Genomic DNA, 6,966 nt, shown 5'->3' on the forward strand with positions numbered 1-6,966 from the left:
CAGGCTGGTCTCGAACTCACAGAGATCCGCCTGCCTCTGCCTCCCGAGTGCTGGGATTAAAGGCGTGCGCCACCATTGCCCGGCTCTACTTAAAGTTTCTTATTCTCCTTCCATTACCTGCATTCATAATTATTGAGATTTTAGCCTCTGCAGAATGCTACCATTTCTCATAGTATGTGGATATCCTGTGAACTTTTTCAGGACTATATCCCTGTATGCATCAACATTTATCTGCCGAAGTATGAAGGACATAAATAAGGAAAATTCTCTCCTCTTCATCCTCTTTCTCACTTTCTTTATCCATGTCCTCCTTTTCTTCTCCCATGTCTTCTTCCTCCCTTCTACCTTTATCTTTTTTGTGGTTCTATGCTTAAATTTAACTTTGCTCTCTATTTTCATCTTTACTTTCTTTTCTTTTATTTGCTCATTTGTTCTTTCCTAGACTTAAAGTTGAAAATATGATTAATAATATTATTAAGTTCTCACTGTATAATCAGCATTTCTTATGTTCACTGATAGAATATTCTATGTTAAACTATATAGAAACAATATTCAGATAGAATGTGGATGTACTACTACAGTTTATGGCAAAAATTTCACATTTCTCTATTAAACACAATCTATTTGCAATACTCATAATAATCAAATGTATAGTATTATGGAAAATAGTGTAACAGCAATATAGATTTTATGAAATTCAAGGAGGGAAGATATGAAGATAAAAATTTAGCTATTCTATTTTTGAATAAGATTCGTATTTTGTTATTTTGTGTTTCAGGCTGAAGAGCCTATCAATAAGATTACGATGGAAGTATTCTTTTCCACTTAGTTTTTCATTGTTATTCCATAAATAGCTCTTTAATTATTCTTTAGAACAAATAGGCGTTAAATACAAATAGTAATTCTATAAGGTGAGAAATAATTTGTTACCTTATTTCTCAGATAACCTCAAAGTAAACTAGTTAATGTGAATAATTTATCTTACTTTTGTGTTTGTAGATATATAATTTTGTCCTCATAATTTGAGAGAATGTTTAAAGTTTTTAAAAGTCCCTACCTTTGAACTAAATTAACCTGAGATTGTATTGTTTCATCTGTATAGCACTCTACGATTGTTTTACCTAATTATCCATAGAAACAGAGAAACTAGAATAATTCACATAAAATGTAAGACTTGGAAGGGTGCTCAACAAAAACTTCTGATAATTGATTTTGTATTCTATTAAAGTAGATGATGAAAATATGTCTTTTGATCTTTGAGGTATTTCCAAAGAAGCCCATCCACATAGAAAGTCATGGCTTCTGATATACCTATATAAAATGTCAATGAATCTGCCACTCACAGTCCCAGGATCTAGCTTTCAAAGCTGATTTAGATTGGAATCTCCATCAACAAAACTATTATCTCTTGTATTGAGATTCTATTGTAACACCAGTAAGGGTCACAGAATGTATTCTTTTCATAATACTTCACTAAATTAGAACTCTGTAATTAAAAGAACATTTGACTCCATGTAACCAAAATTTGCTCATGACAGAAACATTCCTACATGCCATTCTGAAGCCTACTTCTCCCTTTAATAAATTCTTAATATTTTTCTCAAGTTACCACTAATAAAAATTTATATGAGACCAGAGATATACTGTTTGGTGTCTAATAAACCCATTAATAAATTCTTGGGTTAGATAGACAGGTCATCAGTTAAGAATACTTGTTAGTCACCCAGAGAACTAGTTTGATTTCCAGCACCCATGTCAGGCAGCTCACAACCACTAATAGCTCTAGCGCCAGAGACTCTAACACCCTTTTCTAGCCTAGAGGGTTACCCACATGCACAAGCATAAAAACATATGCTCACATATATAAACACATCAACTAAAATAAAAATTAACCTTAAGACATTCTGTACTTTCTTAAATTTGTTTTAAATTAAGTTGTAAATAGGGATTCCAGGGCCAGAGAGATTGGTCATGTTTTAGTACACTTTTTCTCTTCCAAAGGACAGAGTTCAGTTCTCTGGACATACGTGATTGCTTACAACTGTCTTTATCCACAGTTCCATAGATTCACCGCATCATCTTCTGGCCCTCTGAATGCCACAGACAAGTACATGGTGCACAGATATTTAGGAAAACATAACACAGTTATTTTTAAAACATGGATTCCAATCCACACTGCTTTTTTCAGAGATGATTCTACAGACAGGACATGTGCTAGAAACAAGGAAACAAATCAACTGTCAACACCTGAGCTCAATTCCAATAAACTCTTTTCCTAGGTTTCAGCATACTTTTATGAAGGTAAAGATGTTTAGGAAGGATTGTATAGACATTTTTGTAATCAGTCTTCATGGTATACCTAAGACATCTCATGTTCAGGGTATAATCAAGACAGCTCAGTTTTCAGGGTGTACTTAACACATATCAGTGTTCAGGGTGTACCCAATATGTCTAATTGTTCAGGGTGTACTTGCCATGTCTCAGTGTTCAGGGTGTACTCAAGATGTCTCAGTTTGAAGGTGTACTCAAGATGTCTCAGTATTGAGGATGTACTCGAGAAGTCTCAGTGTTCAACGTATACTCAAGACATCTCATGGGATATCAGCAACACATATGCTAACAGATATGTTGGTTGTGAAGGTGTGAGATGCTACTATGAAATTCAGAACTACAATAACTATGAAAAAAATAAGGACAGATGTAAGGATAATTTAGAATGACAAGGAAACAGAATAATGTGAAACCATGAAATTAGATCTTGTGTATCTCTGTGGAAAGCAGAGATATGTTGCATAAGGATGATAGTTTGCATTAGACAGAGAAGCCAGACACTCATAGCCTTAGCATCTGAACCTGTCCAATCTTAAAATGTGTCATCACATTAAGGTGGTGGACTTTAATATTGCACCCTTATTATAATCTGTTGTTGGGTTTTCTGTCCTGCCCAGTTCCTGTAATTGTTTAATCCCACAGATATCACACAGAGGTCTACATTAGTTATAAACTGATTGGCCCATAAGCCCAGGCTTCTTATTAACTCTTATAACTTATATTAGCTCATTAGTCTTCTCTTTGCTAGCCACCTGACTCAGTACCTTATTCAGCAAGCCAGACACATCTTACTTCCTCTGTGGCTGAGTCACCACTACAGACTAGGACTTACTTCTTCCCAGAATTCTCCTGTTCTCATTGTCCCACCTCTACTTCATGTCTGGTTGTCCTTCCTATACTTCATGCCTTGCTACTAGCCAACCAGCATTTATTTGAAATATAATTGGCAGAATACAGACCATTGTCCCTCACCACTTCCTCCTCTTTTTAAAAAAAAAATAAAAACAAGAACTCTAAATCTACTATCCTTTGTTTACCTTTTCACCTGACCATTAGCCAAAACAGCTTGTAACTAACATTGCAAAGAAGGAAAATATCCATAGTCCATATTTGGGGATGTGGGCATAGTTTTTCAGACTACTTCCTGCTGGTTTCAGGTGTTGATAATCTTATGGGAACCTAAATAAAATTATTTAGGTTATGATCAAGTACTTAAAGGAGTATCCTGTGAGTCTCGATCATCTCAGGCAGCAGTCTTAAATCTGTTCTGGATGTAGAACTCAGACATCTTGGCCATCTGTTCCTACCAGAGATTTCTCAGGTGGTCATCCTTGATCAAGCCTGATTTTTCTTAACTCAGAATGAATCTACAGCCTCTCATTTCCTGTAGAAATAAAAGCAAATCCTCTTCTCCAAAATAACATACCTTTTGACTTCAATTTTGAAATCAAGGCATTTTCAAAATACCTGTCTTAGATCAATTCAGGAGCATTTATAAACAAATATCTTTTAGTAGCTGTTGATCCTTCCTCAGCATTGAAACAATTCAAAGAGAATATAATAACATACAGTATCCAGATTCTCTGTGTGCTTTCCATCTTTACATGGTTTTATTTAAATTTAAAATATTTCTTTTATTGTTATTTTTAAGTTTTTGTCTTTTTGAGACAGGGTTTATGTTAATTTTTGTCCTGGAACTCACTCTATAGACCAGGATGTCCTTGAACACAGGGAGATCTGCCTGTCTCCCCCTCCAAAGTGCTTCCATTTAAGGTGTGTGCCACCACACCTTGAACTCACAGAGGTCTGTCTTTTTAATTAATACAGTTTCTTTATGGTTATTTTGGGGCTAAGCTATCCAGGCAGCTGGAAAGAACATGTGAGCCCCTTCCAACAACTGGCACCCACATAGACAACTGGATCTACATAAAGCCTGAGAGAGCTTGGAAAGTAATTAAGTCAAAAAAGAAGAGTTAAGCACAGCTTATTGATGGCAGCAATAATCATTTCTATGTCAGGTAAATATAAATAAATATTTAAAGGTTCTATAAAGTGATTACTTGCAGACTGCTTAAAATATTGATTAAATTTTCCAAGGAAAATAGAAAAAATAGAGAAAAACATATAAATATGTATGTACATGCATATATTCATGTAGATGTGTGAATGCACACACACATTATCAGGGACATATTGAAACACTTCAGAATGATAAAAATCTTATATGAACTAGAAATAATCTACTTAACCTGAAGCTGAGATGCCCTTAAAGTTATATCCTGATTTGGGTATCTGTGATTAAGGCTGTAAGAAATTTCCACAGATTTTTGAGACTACAGAACAAACTTGGAATTCTGGGCCTTTCAAAGACTTAGGGCACTAAGTATATTCCAGATTTTAGGAAGCCAATTCTGACAGGCAAAACTGAATTTCTAATGGGAAGATCCTTATAAGGACATAGGACAGAAACTGAAGTTTAACCTGTATCAGTTCTTGATGGGATTGAAATGATCTAGGCTATGGGAGAATTTATTCTAACTGCCAGGCAGAACTGACAGTAACAAATCTCTAGAGAAGGACAAAGTCTTTTTCCATGTGAAATGTCTGTTGCTTCTCAGAGCATGGAAGGAATGTAAAAAGCCTGAAACAGAAGAGAGTGACAGAAATTAGAATGTGGATCACAGAATTCTTGTATGGCAAAAGGAAACATCAAAGAGCAGTCATGTCTCACACAACATTGATTCAGTCAGCAGCACATTGCATGGATGATGGGGATCCTGTCGGTTATGTAGCCTAATGATAAAGGAGCCATATTTGCTTAAATACACACTGATATTAGAAATTATGAAACTTGCTAACAGCACATTTTCCAAAACCCACACCCATCATCCAGGACTACACCTATGTGAAGAATCTAACAATATGAAGCAGAAACTTTTTATGTTCAAGAAATAATTACACCTGGGAACAAAAGATATGATTGAGAAATTTGAGGTTAAAATAAAAATAATTCAATTGAATTTAACTAAAAATAAAGCAACTATCTTGAAAAAAAATATGGATGGTTTCATCAGGATCCTAATCACAGCTACTAAAACAGTGCAATAAATTATGAATAAAGGGAATTTCCAAAATAAAGGTTGTCACAAAATGATTTAAAAGGGAGAAAATACTTGAAGAACCCAGTTAGAATCCATGCCTTACTTATAACTGGGTCAGAAAGTAACAAGACAGGAATGAGGTAGGGCTTATATTCAAGGAGACTTCAGTTGAGAATGTGCAAGTGTTAAACAAAAATCAATGAGGAAACAGTAAAATTGTGATTTAATGTGCCTAATCAATAAGGAGAAGATCAAAGATGGATCTGGCAGACCTGATTTAGATATAGATTTCGAACACATATCAGAATTTCAGTCATTTTCTTGGTTAGCCCCACTTGACATTTCCAAGAGAATACATCTGCCTGAATTTTGTGCGGTCCACTATAAGTAGGCTTTCTTTATAATACATTATAAACAAAATTTGAAGTATTCCAAGTCTTTGGATTAATTTTCTTCACTAGTTTCTCCCTCAAACTGAGGGCTCAAGAGAAGAGAAATGGTCCCTGTTACCTGTAAAGATACAGGATCTTTACATGAGGGATGGGGAAAACCTGTGCAAAGGTTGGGCTTCACAGCCCGCTAGGAATTTCTTTGCCTTCTCTGGGCTTAGTGAGTACTTGGAACAGACCATAGCAAACACAGTCATGAACATATGTGGCTGGATTTCAGATGTGAGCAGGAAGAACCCTAGTGAATAAATCCCCTGTGACCAAATGATTGAGAATGGAAACCTCCAGTCAGCTACAGAGATCAGATCAAGTATCTCAATTCTCCTATCCCACACAGATGGGATCCATTGTCTCAGTCCTCCTATCCAACACAGATAGGATCCAGTGTCATAGCCCTCCTATCACACACTGGCTATAAAATTTGATCCCTCCTCTATTCTCCAGTGCTTTTCTACGTTGAATCAGTTCTACAAACATTTAGCCTTGTGATTCTCTTACATTTTGGCTCCTTAAAATCATGACACATCATTGTCTTGTGCTTATTCTGACCATTTTCAATCTTTCTCAGGTATTCTTGGCCTTTGTGCCTAACATGTCTTTGTGAGAAATATCCAGGTAAAATCTTGTAATCTATGTGGAATAATTTTGGAAAATAAACATCAGTGGTGACAGGTAAGGTTAGCTTTAATGGGTTCCACATGATTCTCAAAATAACACTCAGTTTATTAACACAGGAGATACATGTTACAAACATCCAATACCATAGAAAAAAATTTTTATATAACAACTGACAAAACACATAAAATTTGTGTCAAGAGGAAGAGCAGGGATTTTTCTAGATGATGAAATAAGCATCAGTGTAAAACAGTCACTCATGGCATCTCTGACATAGCAGTAGCTCATTGTCCTAACTATAGCAAAATGACAACACCCATAAATATACGGTGCAGAAAACTATTCAAATACAACTACAATTACAGAGGTTAGTGTTCCACATTTGTAAACCAGGAAACACACAAATGCATCAAGGATGAGGCGGTTGGGTACCACACCTGTTGCTGAAAGTATATAAACCCAGCTCTCCA

Source organism: Microtus ochrogaster, chromosome 2 (genome assembly GCF_000317375.1).
Source record: "Microtus ochrogaster isolate Prairie Vole_2 chromosome 2, MicOch1.0, whole genome shotgun sequence".
NCBI classification, from domain to species: Eukaryota; Metazoa; Chordata; class Mammalia; order Rodentia; family Cricetidae; genus Microtus; species Microtus ochrogaster.